Here is a 25,082-nt window from a genome sequence, read left to right as displayed (position 1 = left end):
AGAGTAAATAAGATATACTCTCTGAGTACAAAGTAGATTCGTGTTTTCTTACTTTTTCGAGGGAAAAATATTAAAATAAAAACAATAAGAAGAACGTAACTGCCGCACATGCAACCTTGACTCCCATTTTCCACCCAATTGTGCCGTAAAAGTATCTTACAAGAATTTTTCATCAAATTAGTAAAACACGTATTAACTTATTTAGCACATTGACTATTGAAAATAAGTTTGAAGTGAATTAGACCAAAGTCAACCTCTGAATAAGTGAATAAGTCAAATAAAAATACATATATAAGAAAAAAAGTGGAACAAGTCTCAAATCTATTTTTACAAATTTAGTTGAAGCTGAATCAAAGCAAATCGGAGATAAAATAACCAAAATATGTGTGAAGAACGTGAAGAACTCTAATCCCAAGATTATAAAATTTCAACTGATTTCAAATTTCTCAAATACCGATTAGTCGAAATGCATGTCCGAATCTTACCCCAAGACTCGTATATAGACATGGGTCAAAAATTACCACCCCCATAACTCGGTCAAATCTCATCCGATTTTCACGAAGTTTGGCTTTTTCTTCATGGTTTTCCCTCTAGATTAATCTGGCATTCAAATCTCGACACCGATTTTTTATTCGAAATTCATGTCCAAATCTTACCCCAAGATTCGTATATAGACATGGGTCAAAAATTACCACCCCCATAACTCGGTCAAATCTCATCCGACTTTCACGAAGTTTGGCTTTTTCTTCATGGTTTTCCCTCTAGATTAATCTGGCATTCAAATCTCGACACCGATTTTTTAGTCGAAATTCATGTCCAAATCTTACCCCAATTTTCGTCTATAGACATGGGTCAAAATGTAACACCCCCATATCTCGGCCAAATCTCATCCGATTTTCACGAAGTTTGGCTTTTTCTTCATGGTTTTCCCTCTAGATTAATCTGGCATTCAAATCTCGACACCGATTTTTTAGTCGAAATTCATGTCCAAATCTTACCCCAAGATTCGTATATAGACATGGGTCAAAAATTACCACCCCCATAACTCGGTCAAATCTCATCCGATTTTCACGAAGTTTGGCTTTTTCTTCATGGTTTTCCCTCTAGATTAATCTGGCATTCAAATCTCGACACCGATTTTTTAGTCGAAATTCATGCCCAAATCTTACCCCAATTTTCGTCTATAACCATGGGTCAAAATGTAACACCCCCATATCTCGGCCAAATCTCATCCGATTTTCACGAAGTTTGGCTTTTTCTTCATGGTTTTCCCTCTAGATTAATCTGGCATTCAAATCTCGACACCGATTTTTTAGTCGAAATTCATGTCCAAATCTTACCCCAAGATTCGTATATAGACATGGGTCAAAAATTACCACCCCCATAACTCGGTCAAATCTCATCCGATTTTCACGAAGTTTGGCTTTTTCTTCATGGTTTTCCCTCTAGATTAATCTGGCATTCAAATCTCGACACCGATTTTTTAGTCGAAATTCATGTCCAAATCTTACCCCAAGATTCGTATATAGACATGGGTCAAAAATTACCACCCCCATAACTCGGTCAAATCTCATCCGATTTTCACGAAGTTTGGCTTTTTCTTCATGGTTTTCCCTCTAGATTAATCTGGCATTCAAATCTCGACACCGATTTTTTAGTCGAAATTCATGCCCAAATCTTACCCCAATTTTCGTCTATAACCATGGGTCGAAATGTAACACCCCCATATCTCGGCCAAATCTCATCCGATTTTCACGAAGTTTGGCTTTTTCTTCATGGTTTTGCCTCTAGATTAATCTGGCATTCAAATCTGAACACCGATTTTTTAGTCGAAATTCATGCCCAAATCTTACCCCAAGATTCGTCTATAGACATGGGTCAAAAATTACCACCCCCATAACTCGGTCAAATCTCATCCGATTTTCACGAAGCTTGGCCTTTTCTTCATGGTTTTCCCTCTAGATTAATCTGGCATTCAAATCTCAACACCGATTTTTTAGTCGAAATTCATGTCCAAATCTTACCCCAAGATGCGTATATAGACATGGGTCAAAAATGACCACATCTCTACATCTCTTCGTTGGGTTGCAAAGAAATTCATTAAAAATAATACAATTAACTATTGTGTTTGCATTTTCTTTTAATGATTTGCTTTTGATTTTGGGTATAAATTTGGTTGATTTGGCTAACAACGATTACACACACACACACAACACACACACATACACAACACGTGCACAATTCATCCTCAAATTTGAGATACAAATCGAGTTATCTGTCCTTCATACCTTTTCAAATCTGCCTCTTTTTTTTTCATCACTTGTGTGCCGTCATCGCCGTCAACAATTTGCCGCCCTCGCCCTTTTGATTAATGAACTTGTTTGTTTAAAGGCTTTTGGAGCTGCCTTTAATGCCTGGCACGGTATGGTCAAGTCTCAGCTCTGGTAAATGACATTCAATTGAGTTTACAAATTCAGTTTACGACGCACGCATGCATCCATCCAGTTCAGTTCAATCAGGTCCAATCCAAGGCCATATCGTTACCAACAAGGTTATATAGCGATCAAAGGGCGCAATTACAACGTGTGCTCGTTGCATAAGTCAAGTTCGCCAATCAATCGCCGTACTCAGTTAAAGTTAAAGTCGAATTGGGCATCGACTCTTATGGGATTGAAGTTTCCTTTGTTCCGCCGCATTTCGTTTATATCGCTCTGTATTGCTGAACGTTAAATCGTCGAGTCCCAAAAAAAAAAAAAATTGCCCATAAAAGGGGCGGCAGACAAAAACAACTCGAAGGTTGTCCAGTTGCCCAGTTGAGAGTTGTTGTTGTGATTGTTGCATGTGCATTTCCAATTGAAATTTTATTTTCCATAATCATTTTGGACTTGTCTGTCGCACAGGTGAAAAACCCAAAACAAACAACAATAACTGCAGCAGCAAAACATACCCACACACTAACAAAAGCAAGTGTAAAACAATAAAAACAAGTTAGAGTGCTTTGGTCGGAAATGCACGACTTGCAGATACCCTGAACCTGGCGGCAAGCTGCCAATGCAAACAAAAATACACATATGTATATACATATGATCACACACACACACACACACACACACACACAAGCTGGCCCGCCGTTTATGAAGTAGCTGCGCTTCCTCTTCTATAGGCCCCCGACTATCTTCAATAACTCGCCTGTTTGTAGTCCTATCTTAATAGGGTAAATACCGAAAGAAAAGACATGCTCGTTTTATAATTTATATATAATATATATCACACATTATATTCTTTAAGAGCAATATATTATTCAAAATGCAAGTCTGCCGCGATTGTAGTTTCCAGAGGGACATGGCCAGATCGTCCTAGCTCGTCGACCCGACTAAAAATATATATGCATATACATATATTGTATGGTATGGGATTTGCTTGATTCTGCCTCTGCCTGTTGCATCAATTTCCACAGCAAACCATATACCCCTCTTTATCCATTTTCAATGGGTTTAGGGTATAAAAACTGTTGCATAACTGCTGCCAAATGAATAAGGGATTGAATATTTTTCAGTTTTCACTGGCGCAACTTAATTGCATTTCGTTTTTCATTTCACATTTCCGAAGTTGGCAAACAGACGGGCTTAACTTTACTGTTTCACATATTCACTGGCATTATGAGAGCCCGATGAATATTACAAATTTGCACATTCTGTCAGTGAGACAAAGTTTTGTTCAAGCCAGTATTTTTATAAACTACTTATATACTCGAGCTCTGCATACATATCTTTTGAATATGTAACTTGGTTATGGTGAAGTTATATTAATCAATGCAACTAAACTAAACTAAGCCCTATACTATTTTACTGTGCACTGCACACACAAACTGACTGATAACTGCTGCTTATAATTGACATTTTGCAATACACGGCGATAAAGATGAATCCACCTGCAGCTGTTGGCAATCAATCACACGATGGACAACTGCCAAAGTGCTTCCAGCAGCGGCGCCGCAAGTGCAATGAAATTTCTGCTTATGCAGCAATAATTGCCCGTGGGGCTGATAACATCGTTCGATGCCGCTTTTTTATACCCTAAACGCATTGAAAATGCGCGGAAAGGGTATAATGACTTTGTGCATATGTATGTAAAAAGCATATTCGTATATGCATATTCTTGATCGGAATAACGAGCCATGTGCGTCAGTATATAGATGCCATACGCATTAAGATTTTTTCATGTTCTTCGATATATCACTTAAAAAATCTCCATAAATATCAATTTTGAGCTAGACTCACAATGCTTGGTATGTACGTTCTCGTCAAGTATACACATATTAACAACATATTGTTCCTTGAAAAACTTTCGCTATTCCTAATACCAAAGTTGGAAAAATATGTATGCTTAAAGATAAATAAAGATTGTTTGCCATATTTGCGACCCAAATTTCATAAGGATCGGACTATAGGCAGCGACGTAATATATTCTAGACTGCATTCAACAGATATAAGGGCAGTTTTGCGCTAACTTGAGGGTATCTCCTAGTCGAGCAGTTGCAACTGGAGCACTTTTACTTGTTTGCTGTGCCCTTTTGGCCCACTAAAGAGAGCGACTTGAATAACACTTATGCACAAATCTCGAGACGTCTTTTGAGACGCTCAAATGCAATTTGACTTTGGAGTATGCCTTGGCGCGCCCCACCGCCCACTGCCTACCGCTTGATAGGTCTGCAGTGTGTGCATATCTTGGAGTTTATTTACTTTGCAGATTCATGGCACACTCCATGTGTCATTTTTATTGCCCCGGTTGCCGTCCAAGTGTGCCAGCATAAAATTGCCAACTGCACTCGTTGCCAGCGTCGCCGTCGCTGTCGCTGTTGCCGTCGCCGTCGATGTCGCTGCCGATGCGTCGTTGCTTTTATGACTCAGAATTACTTTGCGCAGTGATTGAGTTGACAGGCCGCAAGAGCAGTGCCGTAGACTCTAAACTATAGAGACTATAGCTATTCTACGCATATATACATATATAGACATATATGGATGTGTGCAGGTGTGTGTGACTGAGTATTTGGTTTACGTGATTTGTGACCCACAATAGTCGTCAGCTAGCAGACAGCAATGGTATTGGCAACTGCAGCAACTTGTCTTCAAAATGTTTACACCCTGCAACATATTGAATATTGTCAAAAAAGGTATAATGATTTTGAGTATATGGACGTGACGACGAGCTGAATCGATCTAAGCATGTCTGTCTGTCCGGCTCTATGAACTCAATCGCGATCTCGGAAACTGCAAAAGCTAAAGACTTGAAGCTTAAAACATATATTCTCGTATATTACACAATGTACAGGTTCTTGGGCGTTATGCACTTTTTGTATACATCCTCCCGTTCCCCTCAAAATGGATTGAGTTTTTGAAGATCGGACTATAAAGACCGAAGTTATAGTTAACGGCAGCCTAGCGGTGGGGTACGTGTCAGGGTATCTACTAGTCGGGCATTTCCCAGTAAAGCACACTTACTTGTTTTATCAGTTCTTTTCGAAATGCATAGGTAACTTTTGAGAATTGTGATTTAATTTATCTATAGAGCAAAGAGTATGGACAAAGTTCTATAGTCGGCAATAAATAAAAGTTTAATTAAATTAATAAAACGCAGCAAATGTGCGAAACTCGAAGGTCTTAGTCAAATCAATTTTATGGCACCCACTTGGCTTTACACGTTTCTCACGCCATTTATGTAAGAGGAAAACATTTCCAAATATTCATTTTATATAACCAACTAGTTAGCAAAGCTAAGCTGCTTAAATGACCGAAACGCAGATAAAACGCAAAGATGTGGCTTTTTATGTTTATAAACTTTAAAGTTGTTTCTTCTTCGTCGAGCCCTGCATTTAAATATCATAAAAACGAAAACGTCAAAATATGCAAATAGAAAATGCGTTTCCCAGCTTAGATTCATATCGAGTTGAGTGTTAGGAAATGTTTCTCATTGAAGAGGTGGAAAACACTAAAAATAAAAACAACTCAACAAAAGTGTTGACCCTTTTAAGGCAATTTCAAACACGTTTTTGACGTAGATTTCACACATACACATATGTATATATATAAAGAAACATGAGTTAACGCATAAAAATATTGTCTTCATATATTTAAATCCACACTGTGACCCGGTTTGCAACGATTCCACTCGCAAGTGTGGGAAATTAGTGGAAATGATCTTTGTGATCATAACATGTTCACGTATTCCGCAAAGACTACGCTCCTATGTGGAAAAACGAAGGTAATGAATACGTACTTTTAAGAGTTTGGGAAAATCCAAGCTCGGAAAATGCGCTGAAAACTTTTGTATAAAACTTCCGTTGTTTTGCATCTAAAAAACTTCATGCCCATTATTATTGAATTAAGTAGATATTGCTATATCAAGATTTTGCATTTGAAGCCCGGACAAGGCCGGGTTATATACGCTAGTTTTTTATATATGGGAATAATTGCGGCAGTGCTAATGAACTGATAGCTATATCTATAGCTCTTCCCACTTTTGTTGCCTGTTCGAGTTGCACGTACAACTCCGATGCCTCCGGGCGGAACCCCTCCCCCTCCCTCCCAGCGAACACACTTTCAGCAAACAACCCATCCTCCTCGTGCACCGAAAGCTCTGTTATGTGAAACACACAACTCGTTGTTCAAACGTTACTCTGCTCTCTACTTGTTGTTGTAACTGTAGTTGTTGCTGTTGTAATTTTTCGCATAAATTTACATTAATTTATGCAATTGCTTGCATTGTTTTTGTGTTTTTGTGCTTTTTTTGGTTTTTGTTTTTGTTGTAACTGCGGTTGCTGGTTGCCTTTTTTTATCGCATTTTTATTGTCATTTGTGTTTTTATTGAACAGTTTGTGACATTTTACGATTTTCAAAGTGAAAGGTACATATTTGGTAAATTGCTATGGAAAAGAAATGAAGGCAGCCACACCAAATACAAAAACAGCAAAACGCGCGCCATAACCAATGTAAGAATGCTCTAGTCGAGTGTGCTTGACCAGCAGATACCCTGCACAAGTAGTCTCAACCCAGCATATTGAATGCCTTTCATTTTCTGTTGCTGAAAAATTACTTTTTCGCCATCGAAAATTTGAGTATTGATTTCTTTTCTTCGTTCTGTAAAGCTTTCAAAACAAACTTAAAGTCAATTGCACGAAAATTAAACCTCAAATCCACCTACTTTCCACCGAGTGATATGGTTTTAATTCCTTAAAATCGAGTACCCCCTCCCCAAAATGTCGTATATATACAAATAAGAGTATTCGCTGCCTTGAATATTATATAAATAGTTGACTTATTTATTTGTCGAATGTTGAATAAAATCAACCATCAACTGTTGGGGAGAGTATACACTTCCATATGAAGAGCTGCGGATAGTCAGTCATGGATCGGTCGGCCGGTTGACTTGGCTTTGTATTGCTTTGGTCTTTTCGGTCGTTTGGCCGTTTGTCTGATTTTGGTTGTATTTATGCAGCCGACACGGCGCGAAAATGCATTTTGAACTGGTTTCTCAGCTTCTCGGTTTCTCGGTTTCTCGCTTTTGGCCTTACATAGAGCCATGAGCGAGCGACGACGTCGCTTGTTGTGAAAATGGGAAAACTGTGCACGTACTTTCCGTGCTCGCCAGCCGGTTGGCCAAACTATAAAAATTAATGAAAAAACCAAACTGAACTGCCGCGTAGGTTGCTGCACTTTCGAATGGAAGCTGTGCACCAACTAAAACGGCACTGCCAGGGGCAGTGCCAGGGACAACGTTGCCACATCATGAAGGGCACCAAGTGTCTGCAGTTCACTTCCGTGATCTAATGCAGCTTGTGGAAACGAATGGAAAACAAAATTAAACATCTACAATGCAATACATAGAATGTGCAACACCTTAAAGGCAACATTATGACAACATAAAGTGTATACTATATTCTTGAGCAGGCGTAGTTTATATAGCTTCCAGTCCTAAAGCTATTGTCATGAAACCTTCTACTTATTGTAGGCAGTTGATAAATGGAATTCGGAGTTCGGAATTCGAATTATTGAGGATATTGTAACATAACTTTGTATTTCCGAGTTCTCATATGTAGCATATAGGTCTATATAGTGAGAAAACTCTACACAATTCTCCTCGCATATCTGCAAAGCCGTATGCCATACATATGAACGCAAGGGTATTAATTCTTCGGCATTTTTAACAATGCCTTTGATGGACATGGGTTATATATTACAGGCTCATTAAATAAGAAGACTTTAACGACCTATTGTTGGGTCCACGGCACATTGCCAGCATAGTTAACGGTATGACAAGCCACCTGTTGGAGACTCACATTTTAACCATTTAATGCTTTCGCATAACTTGAGCACTTTGGCAGACAACAAGCTTTCCAAATTTGACATGTGTCGGTAATTTTTGAGTTGTTTCACATTAATCAAAAGTGCGCCATTTTCAGGCTTTCCATAATTACATCAAAAACACACAGTCACAAACAAGAACTAAAAACCGTTTGTAAATGTCAAATACAAATTGCGAAAAGCATTTGGGCCGGAAAATATAAGCAAAAGGAAAGCAGAAAGCTCAATAGCAGGTGATTTTCTTTAGCACACCCCACCCCCCCTTGCCAGACCACACTCACTGCCCAGCAGTGCATAGCCGCAGCTGGCGTCTGCCGTTTTGCCTTTAGTTGATTTTACGCTAATTTGGGTACGTGTCCAGAATTTCATATATATATATATACAGTCGTATATATACTTTTTTTGTCATTTTTGGGCATTTGTCAACACAATTAAAGGCTGGCGCAGGCAGAAGCTGGAGTCCAAGTCAAAGTCGCAAAGGTAAACACAGACCGCAGAAATTGGCGCTTTGCCAAAGAAACAGCTCAGAAATTAACACGAAATGTCAAAAAGATGAGACGACGCAGCTGCCACTAAAAATTTGGCGAACTGCAGTCAACTGCTGCTACTGCTGCAGTCAGCTGCTGCTGCTGCATTCAATTTGAATTTAAAGCGTCAAATAAAGCAAATAAATAGTTTTGTTCATAAAGCCAAGCGGAAATTGATTTCAGCTCAAATTGCCATTTGAAATTGTGATTTTGCCTTTTGCTTTTGAGTTCCCTTCGAACTGCGCTTTTTTTGGTGTACAACTTGTGGGACACAGTTACAAAGGCGACAGCAAGTAATAAAAATAATAGTCTAGTTGGTAGAAAGTCTTAAATTGAATTGAAAAAGGCGGAAATAGCACATATAGTACAGAACTTGCAGCGACCGCAGACAGTCAAGTTTTAATAGAACTTACCTCTCAGTCCCAAGATGCTGTGGTTCGCTTCCGTTCAGAGTTCTGCATAATATCTGCAAAGGAAAAGAGAATACAAAACGAAATTAGTCATTTAATATGGAGAGCGACTAACAAGCGGCAGATCGCCCGTTCAAATTCATCAGCGATTGTAATTTAAATTTTAAAAATAATGCTGTCATATGCATTCCATGTCAAGCCCGAAACCAGATCAATCAAAACTGAAAGCATTCCATTTTAGCCCAAAAGCAAAATGCGCTGTTTTAAACTATATTTGTTGGTCTGGAACGCAATTGACTTGAAAAAGAGATTGCCTTCAAGAGGCAACCTTTGCACCTGGGCTGTGAAAATGAAATGCAAATAGTTAACGTAGACCTCGGACCGCAGCATAATGCTGCAAGTGTTGCTAGCTTGCGTTGCTATATGCTTCCGACTGGCATTTGTTGGGCCAACAATTTAAGAAACCATAAAAATCCGCACATAAATTTAACCGAGCAGCAGCGGGCGGAGCAACAACTCTGGCAACAGCTCTGGCAACCCTGGCAGCTGCGACGATGGCCAACATACGCAAATGCAGTGCTTTAATTTATGGCCAAGCATTTCCACACAAACAGTCAGCCCATGCGCCATCGACAGTGGCAAATAGATTACAGCATATTTTGGAGCTTCTGAAATATAGCTAGACAATCGATCAGCAATGTTCATTAATAAAAAATGCAAAAGAAAACATGCAAGCCATATGCTTTACATGCTTAACATTTCAATCAATCGTCCTTCTCAAACTCGCGTACTCTTGCTTTCTCTCTAACCTGGTCTAACTCTGCTTAACGTTAATCAACACTTATTTCGCAAGAATTTTAGATTTTTTGCAACCGATTCAGAGTCATTTTTTATACCCTGAACCCATTAAATATAAGGGTAGATTGTATTTGTGCAAAATCCAAATGTATGTAACAGGCAGAAGGAAGCATCTCCGACCCCATAAAGTATACATATTCTTGATGAGCATCAATAGCCGAGTCGATCTAGCCATGTCCGTCTGTCTGTCCGTCCGTCCGTCCGTCCGTATGTATGAACGCAAGGATCTCAGAACCTATAAGAGCTAGAGACTTGAAATATGTAGGTGCTCCTAGTGCCTGCGCAGATCGAGCTTGTTTCCGATAATCGATAACTTTCTCCGTTTCCAAGCAATCGATAAAAATCGATATCGATATCCTGTTTAATGGGCAATTTTGGTAAATAATAAGAGCTAGAGTCACCAAACTTGACATATAGCTTCTAAAATAGAATATATATATGCATTTAATGTTGGAAGAAGAGGGTTCAGGGTATCGCCTAGTCGGGAGCTCCCGACTAGAACCTCTCACTTGTTTTACTTTTGATTTATATGCACATAGACTTTGTTATTCTTATAAAACTCGATTGAAGCAAATCCTCAATTTTCCAACTGATAAACCAGTTTGCCTCATTGACTAATATCTGTGTAATATTATTATTTTCTGTTAAGCATCGTTGCCGTTTAATGGATTATCGTGCCCTGTAAAAACGTTGCACAGTTCTTTTTTTTTTTTTGATAACGTTAATGATTCACACAACGTTGGCCACAAGCAAATTGTTGCAGTCACTGAAAAAAAGCACAACAATAAAAATACCAACAATAGAGCTATGAATCACAACTGAGGCTCCATCCAATGTCTGCCTGTCTGTCGCTCTGTCTGTTTCTCTTCCACTTTTTTCACTCCGACTATACCAATTTCAAGTCCAAAACAAAAGGCCCATATTATATTTTTATATACATATAATTGAGCCGAAGCGGTCGTCGGACTTTGTGATGTTACTGCTCCCTCAGATGTTGTTTCAAAATGATTGCATGAATGTGTGTGTGTGTGTCTGTTTGAATGTGTATGTGTGTATGTGGTATGTATAAACAAGAAAACAACAAATACAACAACAAAACGGCTGTTGCGTCCATTGGCTTTAGTTTTGTATCCCATTTCGAGTAGTTGGCGTTTGCGCTTCACTGATGAGCATTTGCAGTAATTGTTGTTGTTGATCAGGTTGTTCTTGTTTTTGTTGTTGCTGATGTTGTTGCTGTTGGTGTTTAGTTTGTTGTACATAACTTGTTTACTTATTGTTTTTGCAACGTTGCGCATACGCCACATTGTTCTTGGTCTAGTTGCCAACTCAATACATTTGCTATTGTTTTATTCGGATTGTTCGTATTTCGTGTAACTACTACTAAATACTAATGTGTACACTTGTTATATTAGTTTAATGCTTGTTGTTATTGTCCCTAATGCTTGTTACGCTTGTTTTGAGCCCCATACACACGCACACACACACACAAACGCATTTCTTGGCCGATTATTAACTTGAAGATTGCACATTTCACAGTCAATTAAGTGCGCAAACCCATTTTGCTATACTAAAATACACTCAAATATACACACACACACACACACACACACACACACACACACACACACACACACACACACACACACACACACACACACACACACACACACACACACACACACACACACACACACACACACACACACACACACACACACACACACACACACACACACACACACACACACACACACACACACACACACACACACACACACACACACACACACACACACACACACACACACACACACACACACACACACACACACACACACAGAAACTCGCACATATGTCCAAGCATATGGTTGCATGTGTGCATTTTACTTGTCTTAAAACTGCTTCAGCTAATTTATCAAGTAAATGGACTAGACCGGAATTTCACCCAAGAGCTACACAGGAAAAATTGCACATTAACTAGTTCACGTGCATTGATAAACAATCGCTAGATAAACAGCTTGGATATACCCTGTACCAGTCTGTGGTCGCAAAAGTTACGTGAACACTTGTTGGGTACCCGATACTCATTTAATAGGAACTTGCACATTCATCAAAATGGATTTAAGCTGCACACTTTTCTTTGAAATAATATAAACAAATGTACAAATAAGAACAACAACTGAAATAAAATAGATGACACATTCAACTAATGCGTATTTATGTGTATATATATATACATATATGTTATGTATAAAATATACATATGTTATTTATAAATGTTATATACGTATGTGACACCTCCAAGTATCCATAATTTAGCGATATATGGAATTAAACATTACAAGCCGAGTTCTTGAATTTCCAAATTTTTATGCATTCATAAGGGAAATGGGAATCGAAAGAACTCTTCAAAGGAATTTGTATATAGATCAAAAGTTAATAGTTTTTCGTAACTTACTGTCTGACTAATTAGAGTTAAAGCGATCAGAGAGCAGGATTTGGACAGGGTTTTGAAAAAAATTCGACCTCTTAGTGGCGGAAAACAAAGGTCAAAGTTTGTATGATAAACGTACGTATAGGCTAACAGGTAGAAAGTCGCTGGTTCAAATCCAGCAACAACATTTAATTTTAACATTTAGTGAGCGCTGAGACGAAGTTTTGGGAAATTCGAGCCACAAGGGGCGGAAAGGAATGGTCAAAGTTTGTATGACAAATGTAAAAAGCTTAGAAAACTCAGCGTCGAGCTGACAAGTAAAAGAAGTCACTGGTTCAAATCCAGCAAAAAAAAATTATTTGAATATTTGCCTAATTAATTTGCTGTTTTTTGCACAAAGAAAGAATAATCAATAATTTACCACCACAAATCGGTACGACTTGAATTTTCAAGCAATATTCAATTTCAATTTGTTTTATTAGGATTAGATCAGTACCTGCGGATCTCTACCAAGGGAATGAATGTGAGAAGAAAGTACAGTTACAAGGAAGCAATATTCAAAAATACAGACACAAACACTTTTCAGTAGATGCCAAATCTTCAGCTACAAAGCAAGCTCCAATTGCGATCAAATATTAGTCAGCATTATAACTAAAATTTTGTATCCTTTTTCTGTGCATTCCAGATTTCAATTTTCAGTTAATTCACTTCATTCATCATACAATTCATTACTTGTGAATCTTTTGTCTTCACTTTTTGGACACTCATCATTATAATTGCTAAACACTCGGAAAGGTTTATGAACCCAATGGGCAAAAACAAAGCTAAGGCAATAAACGAGAGAAAACAACAACAACAAACTCTTCAAATGCTGTATAATATTTTATAATTATTTTGGCTTCAGTTTATTGTACGGTCGATCTTGTTGTTGCTGTTTTTTATTTTCTTATTAATTTAAGAGCTTTTCGCAAATGAACTTTGAATTGTAATTGCTAAAACACAATTACTTCAATGTTTTAACGATAGTATTAACGAAAGAAGACTTGAAAGCATTCATAATTATCGCACAAATTATAATTATTTGGTATTTATTATGAAAGTGTTGAATTTCAACAAGTCTAAATGATTTTCAGCCAAAAGAGGACTGCATCCAAGCAGGGGTGTTATCACGCTCTCCGTGGTCCAATTCTACGCACACTTACACATATATGAACATGTATCTGCTCACACACACACACACACACACATACACACACACACACAGAGATGTTTACTACTATTGTGTGCCTCACAGGTATTCAGTTCGCTCAGGTACTCACTGGCCATAGCAAATCGCTTTTCAAATGCAATAAAGCGTGATTTACCCCGAAACTGAAGCGTGTCGAGCAACGGCAGCAAGAAAGCGTGCTCTTGTCGAGGGTGTTCGACTAGAGGATACCCCGTATCCGAGCTGCGAAAATATATACAATAACAATATTTGGGCTGATATACTGAGAATCTGTGTATACCATGAGAGCCTATATTTCGCCATTTTAGCTTGGCTTAGCATTAAAAATGTCGACTTTGATTTGAAACGGGAGAAAAGTTTTTCTGCGAATGATATAAGACATAAAATGCTTAAAATATCATGTCGGCTAGACGAAGAGACGAACTGATCAGATATATATATATATATATATTCTTCGCGGAGTTGAAGAAATTTCAATCTATCTGTAACATACATATGCATTAATCCATAATACCTTGATATAGGTCTGGTCAAACGTAAGCGCTAGCAGCTAAGAGAAAATGTGGAAATTACAAAATAAAAGCTTGTTTAACAACTAGCTAGAGATTTAACATGCTTCAAAGCGATTGTAATAAGTGTAATAAGATCTATTTATAAACGGGGCACACGAATAAAACATATATACATATGTTAAGCAGAGTATCAGATATATGTTGAAGGTAGAACGTCTTCGTAATCCACTGTTAAAAGAGTTCTTCCATATCATGAAAAGCGCATTGAGCGGCAGTCCATATTCAAATGAGAGGCAATAAAATAAAAGAAAGTGAAATGGGGGACAGCAAGCAAAAGAGAGAGTGAGGGAGCAAATCATTATGAATAAATATATATACGTTAGCAACATATATACAAAAACGCATAGAACTCGGCATGCTTGGCCTAAGCTCATGAGAATCACATAGAAAGGAATAGCAGTATTTGAAAGAATCACTAGACAATCAATTTAAAATTTAAAATAAACTTACAAATTTTTAAAAGAGAAGAGCTGCGACTCTACGATTTGTGGGCTTGAGAGACTAACAGAAGGTTAGGCATTAAACAGAGCCAATATCCTCAGACAAATACAGCTTTAATCGTTGTGTATTGCTATTAAAAGCTAAACATTGAATATGAATCGATTCAGATGCGATTCACTTGAATGGTTTGGCCCGTACGAGCGCAACTCTGTTCAACCTCATTGATGACAAGATGCAGATTGTGCCTACAACAGCTGCAGATACAGATACGAGCGAGAGCATTGCGCGACAGTTACCGTCACCCGTCACCCGCTCCCCTCCCGCACTCTCTTATCGGCTCGGCTCTCGCGTTCTGTGTCTTATCACACAAAAAAAAAAAGACAGAAGACAAGCACAAGCACAAGCACAGGGACAAGCGGAACATGCACAAAGTGCGCCGCTTATCAGGCTTATCATGCGTACATGATAAATGGAATTGAACACATTTTGGTTGTTTTCTTTTTTTGGGTTTGTTTGTCGTTGGTGTTTGTACACCCTGTACCCATTGAAGGAACGAAAAATGGGTTCAACAGCTCTGTATGTTACAGGCAGAGTAAACCATTTCAGTTATATATTCGGAATCCATTTGCCCATGTCCGCTTCTCAATCTGACAAAGCACACGATTTTAAATATGTGCCATATCTTGCAGATTATCTGGCATCAGTTTGGAATTCAGGTGCTCGTATATGTTGCACATCCGCGCTGCGTGCAGGGTATCCCCTGTTCGGGCACTCTCGACTCAAGTACTCTCACCTTTTGCTTAGCTTCAGCTTTGTGTATCTGCCCTTTATGTGCTCAACTTTATTGCATTAACAAATATTTCACAAAGAGACAAACAACAATTGCAACAGCAGCGCAACATCAGCAAATGGGAAATTTTATAGATAAAGAGGCGTGGCATTAGTCACATGCGCTACCCAAGTAGGGCATAACTGTCCATTGAAGGATGGGATACGAAACACATTAACCTGATGCTTTTATGAAAATAAAATTAACATATGACCAAAATGAATGCAGAGTTATGTCCAGCTATAAGATACACTGTAAGCATACACTGAAAAAGAACATAGGTATATATGTGGCATATTATTATGTGTTCTTGCGATCTCTACGCTTCGTAATCAGCGCGCCGACGCACAGCCACAACCGCCCACCGCGCCCCTGAACCCATTAAAAATGGGTATAAGGGTATATTGTATTTGTGCAAAATCCAAATGTATGTAACAGACAGAAGGAAGCATCTCCGACCCCATTAAGTATATATATTCTTGATCAGCATCAATAGCCGAGTCGATCTAGCCATGTCCGTCTGTCTGTCCGTCCGTCCGTCCGTTCGTCCGTATGTATGAACGCAAGGATCTTAGAACCTATAAGAGCTTGAAATTATAGATGTAGGTGCTCCTAGTGCCTGCGCAGATCGAGCTTGTTTCCGATAATCGATAACTTACTCCGTTTCCAAGCAATCGATAAAAATCGATATCGATATCCTGTTTTTTAGGCAATTTTGGTAAATAATAAGAGCTAGAGTCACCAAACTTGACATATAACTTCTAAAATCGAATATATATATATGCATTTGATGTTGGAAGAAGAGGGTTCAGGGCATCCCCTAGTCGGGAGCTCCCGACTAGAACCTCTTACTTGTTATCTAATAAATATAATAATAATTAGACAGCGCGCAGACATTAATTGATATGAACAAGTGCGATAGCTCGATTTACAGCTAGATTTGATTTGACGATTGATTTCGCCTGCGAACGTATATAATAATTTGGTAATAATTAATTATTGATTGATTTGAGAGAGAGAGAGAGAGAGAGAGAGAGAGAGAGACAAATTAAAATCGGTAGCTGCAAAACGGATTTACATGAAGCTCATAACATGCCAAGCTCCATAATGAGATGATGGCGAGGCGGCTCGCTTTCAAATTGGAGTGTAATTAAGTGCGGGCACAGTTAAAAATTGCATTTAAAATCCGCTGCGACTGCAACGGAACATTATTCAATCAAATGACAAACAAATTGTTGTGGAAAATCGAAACAAGCGAAACGAATCAACATTTAAATGTGGACATGAACATGCCAGATAATATGATATAGTGTGCATAACAATTAGCTACGTGTGTGTGTGTGTGTGTCTGCGAAGTGCTGCTGCAGTGTTGCATAATGCGCGCTGAGAAAGCGAAAAATAATTAATCAACAACATTGATAGAGTTGCCAGAGGCGAATGGAAGTTTTTTCCAATTTAATTAAATGACTTTATAAACACTGAAGAACTAAAGTTGGCATCGTGCCGAATACTAAATACACTCTCAGACATGTATATGGCAATTAAAAAAAATATTAACAATAATTATACAATTAATATTTATAATTCGTAATCGCATAGAAGGGCGATCCATATTGAGGCCTTTAAGCCTTCCGCAAAATCATAAAAATCGCATAGAAAGGCGATAATCAAAATGGGATTATTATGTCCTATAAAGAGCATTATAAGTTTGTCACGAAATGAGTTTTTCAGTCGTGCCAAAGACAAAATACCTTCTCAGACATGTGTATGGCAAAATAATTTAAAAACAAATTTGGTAAAGCTGCAATTGTTAAAGTTAAAGTTAAAATGGAGAAGCTCCTCAAAAAATTCGGTCTTTTTGGGATTTATGTTAAATGAAAATTTTGTCATCTTTTATATGAAAATACATATAGAACGGGCAATTATAAATTAAAATTAATAGAAATATGTGTTTTAAACATTTTGTGAAAATTTTTAAATACCAACAGCAAGTGTATAATGAGATTTATGCAACCTAGTGACTTGAACTAATGGACGTAATGGACGTTTCCCAGCACTGCCTCTGTCTGCCAATTAATCCTCTCTGATTGGTAGGCAGACATTGCCGGTAAATTAATACATTGGCATGCCCAAATGCCAATCACTTACACCACTGCATACGTACACAAATTTCAGCCCAAGCCACTTCCATCCGAACCGTAGAAGTCATGTACACCAAATGACCAACACGGGGATGAGTGCAGGTGGGCTGCAGAGACATGTGTCATAGGCAACATTCAAATGCAACACGCAGGCGATGCGACAACAAACAAACTGTTTGTCAAAATGAAATGAAACAAAACCACAGCGAGACAACAAACATCAGGGCTAAGGGCGAGCTGGCCCGCAGCAGCCGCACAACAGCCCTACAGATGCGAGACGGTGGCCAAAACAGATGTCGTCTGTGAGCCGCTTACAATGCCGTACCCCCACCCAACAGCCCGACAACCGGGCACCGTACCAAGTGAGTCTCGGGCAACTTAAATGTAATTGAAGTTGAAACAGTTGAGCCAGTAAATTGTGTGCTAGTAACAACAAAAGCAATCGCATACTAAAACACGAAGCTTGATTCGAAGATGCCCCATAATTATAATAATAATAATAGTAATAATAACAGAAAAAAAATTATTATACTTGTTATAAACTTAATAAAAATAATCATAATTTAAAAATCATATAAGGCGATCCATAATGTGGCCTTTAAGCCTTTGGCAAAATCATGAAAATCGCATAGAAAGGCGATAATCAAAATGGGATTTTATTATACCTGCAGAGAGTATTAGAATTTTGTCACGACTTGTGTAACGCATAGTAGCCCAACCTAGTATATATATTTTTGATCAGTGTCTGTATCTTGGCAAGAAAGGTTAGCATTAGCAATCTGCCTGCTGACTGTTGCAGTCTAATATACCCGATTGCATGCTTATTCCGTTTAGGTGGCATCAGAGAATTGCTAGTGCTACTATAAAAGCTGCTGGGGTTGAATGCAAAGCAAATGCAGAGTGCAGAAACAGGCTCGCCAGAAAATGTGACATGTGCATTGTATTATGAAACTGACGCTGTCTCTGCGCCAGTGCTGCCAGCTTTACTGAGACAAAGAGGTGTTGCTTGGGTGGGAAAAGCTGGTAATATAATATAAGCCAAATTAGCTAAACATATTTAAACTAATGTCTGAATACTTAACAAGTCTATATAAAAAATAGAAAAGTAACATCTAAAATAGCCAGAATTTTTACGAAAAAAAGCTAGATTTAGCGGAAAGAAGGCAAACTCGACAACACAGCTCGGCGCTCGGTACGCCCCTTTGTTTTTGTGTGTCAAAAGCTGCACTTTAGAGATGCAGAGCAAAGCCAAGAGAAAGACAGAAAAAGAGCGAGAGAGAGAGAACAAGCGAGAGTGTGTAGAAGAGAGAGAGAGAGAGAGAGAGAATAAACAATTGGACGTGGGTCAGGGTCAAACATCAGCCAGCTGATGGGCAAAATGTCAATTTGCAACAGACTTGTAGGTCAATACAAATTATGAAAATTGATAGGCACAGCCCGAAGCTGGATGCCACACGTTGGGACAGCATGGACAAAAGGCAGACGAGACGAAAGTGACAGAGAGGCAGCGCATAGAAACTAAATGAAATTTGGCAATCTGTTTGAAAAGCAAAAGGCAGATTAAGTGAACATGGCCTGAATAAGATAGAGTCAACTCAAAAAAGGGCCTGTTTATGGCCATTTTAAGGCACTTCATCAACGTGCTCCACTCCGTCTCCATTTAGCTCTCACTACATTGCTGATGCAACAACGACAACGACAGCGAGAACACATAACTACAAAACATAACTCATATAGCTGGTGTACTTATGTTGGGTTCCCTCTCCCTCTCTCTCTCTCTCTCTGGATGTCTCTGTTTACAGTTGTTTTTGCTTGTGTTTGCATCGTTTCCGGTGGGAATTCTAAGCACAACTTCCACATTGGTGCAGCAGAATGTGTGGAAAGCGGCGTCCAATTTGCTGACTAACATAAAAACTGCATACGCTGGCAACTCTAACCGCCTGCAACCGCCCACCGCCCTCTGACCATGGAACGCCAAGTGCAATTTCCATAGCCAAGTTGTGAAAGGCTGAAAAATCTCAGAATGAGGAGCTAAAAAGTTGCAGTCATTGTACGAGTGTCGGTGTGTGTGTGTCGGTGTGTGTGTGTGTGTAAGTCACAGTTATCCTGGCATTTTTGCTGGCTGCGCCTCCTGGGAATTACCTTGGTTACAGTTTCAACATTTTTATCTGCCCCGAAATTGTTAAAACCGAGAACCTGCCCGGGGGTAGGCGCGGCGTGCCAAGGCTGAGGCAAAGCTAGAAAGCGAACATTACATATGCATACATACACATACACAAATCCATATACACATGCATGTATCAATGTGTGTGTGTGTTTGTGGGTGTGTATCTATGTGGGTTTGTCCACTAGTGCGTTTGTGCCTAACTCCCAATTTAATCCATCCGGCTTTTAGTTTGTACATTTTTCGACTCGATTCGTCTGCATTTTCCATCTTATTTTATTTTATTTTAATTCTGTTTTTCTTATTTCCTTTAAGTTTTCTCTCTCTCTCTCTGGTACTTTGGCTTGCGGGCATGCATAATTACATGAAAACGAGAAAAGAAATCAAATAAAAACTATTTAAAATGTCAGCTCTCAAGTTTATACATTTGTGAAGAACCGTTGCTGAAAAGTTATCTCATATTTATTTAGTTTATGTGAAAAAAAAAATACTTCAAATCTAATTAAGCTCGCGAGCTCGAAAATTGTCAACTCTTTAAATTCCATAAATTATAGATGTTTTATATTCAACATGATAGACTCTTAAGCATAACAAGAAGTCGTGAACTTTCAAGTGTATTTAATATTCGGCATTGCCAAGATAACATTTCGTTCTTCTAGAGAGTTTGAGGATCGCGCCCCCGTGAAGAGTCTGAAAAAATATGCACAGACATGTATATACATATATATTCATGATCGGCATCAACTGGCGAGTAGATAAGCCTCTCAATTGCAACATTTCAAGATCCAGGCAGTCTCTATTCCGGATCGGATGGGATCGGATCGGATCACTATTTAGTATAGCTGCCTTTGTTGTTGATATTCAAGATAATTGATTAAACGGTGCATTTATGATTTCTAACATCAACATCAGCCGACTATATATCACTATATATATAGATCTATAGCAAGAATCGTTCGTAAAGTGCGTTTTCGTATCGAAACATAATCATTTCTTCAAGGCATCCCAATCAAAATCAAATTAAAGGGCTTCGCATGACTACCAAAAGCTTAAGTCGTATGTCTTAAAGGGTATCCAATCGTCGTTTTTTGCTTTTTAATTTCCTTTACCATTGATTCTGTTGCAGCCAAGGAACACAACGAACACAACGAACACAACTGACCAACAGATTGTTGCAGCTTTTTTGTTGTCATTTCATGTTTTAAACACGAGCAGGTTTTGTTGCAAGTTCAATTGTTGTTGTTTTTCCTGTTGGCGCTTCCCTGGGAAAACTGTTTCGTTTGCAGGTTAGTTTTTCGCTTTTTCGCTTCTATTTCATGTGTCGCAGGTGCAAGCTGCATAACCATGCCCCTACCGCAGTCGGGCCGCACTTAAGCTTAAGCATTTCAAAACAATAAACGATAAGCCGTCCTAAATCGCGCATCGCGTTCACTTTTTAGCTGAGGGCAAACATTTTAATACCCTTGCAGAGGCTATTATAATTTAGTCGTGAACTGTGTAACGCATACAAGGAGACAGCTACGACCCGTCTGCCCGTCTGTCTGTTTTTATGCGAACTAGTCTCTCCGTTTTAAAGCTATCTTTATTTTGCAGAAGTCCCTCTTTCTCTTATGCCAGCTGGATCGGACCACTATATCATATCGCTGCCATATTAACGAACGGTTTATCTTGCCCAAACTCGGCATTAACTATTTTTCCCGTGTTTCTTAGATACGGGCAAAGCACAATGAGCATTATGAAAAGGTTGGGTATGCAAGGGTATTAGATCTTCGGCGTGCCGAAGATAGCCTTTCTTTCACGTTTTGTTATCAAATTGTGAGCATGGCTTTAATTAAAAATAAATAAGTGCAATCGCATGGCTTGTGTTCGCCAGAGAGATAGATACTCTATAAAAATTGTGATTCGAAATTCAAATAGATTCGAATTTCATAGACATGTTTTATTTTTGCCCCTTCAATATTGGCCCATAGTGTTGACAGCCTACAATGGGCGTGGCAGTCTGTCAAGTATACGACTAGAAGATTACCTATTCGATAAGTCGTATATGGGTAAAATGTATCCTTGATTAACATTCGTGATATTCGAAAGTTTCCATAGGGGAAAAATTGCATTCCTGGATTCTTCAAGATACGCTCAGCAACTCGGGCACTCGATCGATATTTATCGATTTTATACGCGTTTATTATCGCAAACATTATATTTCAATCCTCAGGTATTTAGTTTCGACTCTAAATCTTACTTATTTCGATTCACATAGAGTTGAAGGGAAACAGATATATTTGCGCAACTAAACAAAACAATACAGGAAAACAAACATGAAGAGCATGAAACTCGGGCAAATACAAACCGAGATAAGCTGGCGCAGAGCGGCAGACGAAGGTGCAACGCACAATCACGGCCAGGTAATCAGGTATTTAACAGGCAACGGCGGGGGGTGGGGGGCAAATGCCGCCTCATTCATGCAAAGCGGCAACAGCTGCTGCCGCACTCTCAGCTCAACGGTTCGGTTGTCTGGTGACCCGCTTCGATCGCTGTTTACCTGGCAGCGCGCACCTATGCCTTACCTGAAATCCCAGGTGCAAAAGAGAAAAAACCTGACGCAATTAACGAAATTAACAGGAGCAAGGGGAGTGGCAGAACGAAAGAGAGAGAGAGAGCGATAACTGTTAAAATTGCAAGTATCACATTTTAGTTTGTGTTTATTAAAATTGCGTTATTTCGATATGTTTACCAGGACCAGGTGAGATCAGGTAAAAGCGAACGGAATGTGCGCACGAATGCAACAGAAATTGAAGCAAAAAAACAACTTTGGAAGTTGAAATTGAATATGCCGCATTGATCTACACATATATATATATATATATATATATATGTATATATATATATATATATATGTATATCTGCATATGTGTGTAAATAAAACTAAATGCAGTTGCAAAAAGGAAGCAGAGTTCGAAATCAATGTTGATTTTTAAAAGCAAGTTTATTATGTTTGTATATATATATATGTATATATATATATATATAACCGACTGAATGACTGACTGACAAATCAAATTTGTACTTTACGTGATGAAGTTGCACATTAAGACGTGATTTCGGCAAATTCCACCCGCACGTGTGGAAAAATCGCGAAAAACGTTTGTTTGAAACTTTTTTGTTTACCATCCGATCGGCCTCAAGCTCATTCTCAATGACCTTTGTGAGAACCTATTTAATAGGTTCTTGGGTGGCAAAATGCGAGTCAGCGGAAACCGTTGATTCCAATATTTGGTTATTTTTTCCTGAAAGATGAGATCAAGATGGTTCGGGTTGATTTCAAATTTCCACAGTCGTGGAAATGTTATATCGCAAGCCCGGATAATACCCGCTAGTATATACATATATCTAAAAGGTTTTGAGTATAATTAGTAAAATATATAATAAAAACGTAAAAGTCTGCGAAGAAAAAAACTGTTATTTATTTTGAATTACAATATAATATGATACGTGACGTGAAACCCTATGCCTGAATATTTTGCTATATAAGCTGTGTAGAGATTATAAAAAAACAAAATTTCCCCAAACATATCTATGTACATCGTATACACATACATATGCATGGCTGCATTTGTACATATTTACGTATGTATGTGTTTGATTTTCGTAGCACTCCCTTAAAAAGTGATATGAGAAAAATCGCAATGAAGCTTTCCATGCACGCTTCAACAAGTCTATATTGGAGTTCCCATAGTGAAAGTTCTTGTTTTTGTTTCTGTTTTTTTTTTTTTTTTTTTTTTTTTTTTTTTTTTTTTTTTTTTTTTTTTTTTTTTTTTTTTTTTAGTTATGCTGCGACGTGTAACGACGTGACGCAGCAAACGAACATGTCCGTACATGTCCATGCGTGCGCATTGCACAAGCCGCAACTCAAACTTACCCAGCAACAATTTCCCGTTAATCCAGTTGTTGTTGTTATTTTTGGCGTTCAACTTTCAATTAGTTCTTGATACTGTGTTTGGTGCAACACTTGAAACAAAACAAAACAAACAAAACAAAAATAAACAGACACAACAAATTTATATATTTGCCAAGCTTGCGAAATTTTCACGGCCATGAATTACTTTTGCCGGCTTTCATTGAATTTTCAAACTCAGAAACTCACAACTCGCGACGCTGAAAAACTCGCGCACTCGCCAAGGGATCGCAGCGAACTGGCGGCAAAGTAACTGAACAACAAGAAGAAGCAGAAACACCTGCACTCATGCACAAGCTTGTAAACGCTGCCTCTGCTGCTGCGCATGCGTCGCAGTATGTGTGCGTGTTTTATGGTGTGGTGGTGGCGGCGGCGGCGGCGTCGGCTGCCTGTGACGGCACGCAACTGCTTGCAACAAAAAATTGTAGGTGTATTTGTGTTGGTGTTGCAACTGCGCAACCGTTTAACACAATATATGTGTATATATATTCACTTGCCACTAAAACCAAGTCATGGTATAACAAAATAATTACGCAAAATAACAACAAAACATTAACGAATGCTGAACGCAAAAAAAAAAAAACAACGCGAACGAACGACCAGATAAACGGCCGACTCTTGCAGAAAACTCGAACTAACTGATCGTGTGACCCTCACATAGAGGCGATGGAATGCCAGAAAAATAGGCGCACAAAATACTGACAATATCAGTTGAAAAAATACTAGCATTTCGCAGTACTAATCTAGATGTATCGATCTATAATATCTCTATAAAACATGCATATAGTTATTCGCATAATAAAAACAAGCTGCTACTTATATACACATGTTGTTATATCTAAACTTAAAAAAAAATGCGCTTGTGTCAATCGCGTATACCGATCTTATCGATATTTTTCATTCATATTTATGTTACAAAATGTATAACTCTTATTTGATTATGATAATGTATACATTTTTAATTAAATATAAAAACAAATAAAATTAGTGCACAGTAGAAACGGATCAAAAGCTGCTCAATACAAAATTAAAGCAAACAGCCAAACAGAGTGACCAGCTATCAACAAGACAATATCCTCAAATTGTAGTATTTAAACAGTTAAGTATGTGACACATAACAAAGGTGTTGTGATCTAATGACAATAAACTAATTAAATAAATTTATT

General features: G+C 38.4%; 1 protein-coding gene across 1 annotated transcript in view; it reads right to left on the bottom strand.

Moving 5' to 3' along the window:
• Window positions 1-24,426, bottom strand: part of LOC115764428 (probable serine/threonine-protein kinase mkcB) — a 68,342-nt gene extending 43,916 nt beyond the window's left edge. Inside the window, exons 1-2 of the mRNA XM_030707429.1 lie at window positions 23,881-24,426; window positions 9,301-9,353 (exon numbers count right to left, since the gene is read on the bottom strand). The gene's annotated coding sequence lies outside the window, so the exon portion shown is untranslated. The remainder of the gene's footprint in view (window positions 1-9,300; window positions 9,354-23,880) is intronic.
• Window positions 24,427-25,082: the final 656 nt, after the last annotated feature.

Source organism: Drosophila novamexicana, unplaced genomic scaffold (genome assembly GCF_003285875.2).
Source record: "Drosophila novamexicana strain 15010-1031.04,08,12 unplaced genomic scaffold, DnovRS2.1 tig00000820-arrow-pilon, whole genome shotgun sequence".
NCBI lineage: Eukaryota > Metazoa > Arthropoda > Insecta > Diptera > Drosophilidae > Drosophila > Drosophila novamexicana.
Note: the sequence above shows the minus strand (reverse complement) of the source record. Positions and strands in the feature narration are given on the sequence as shown.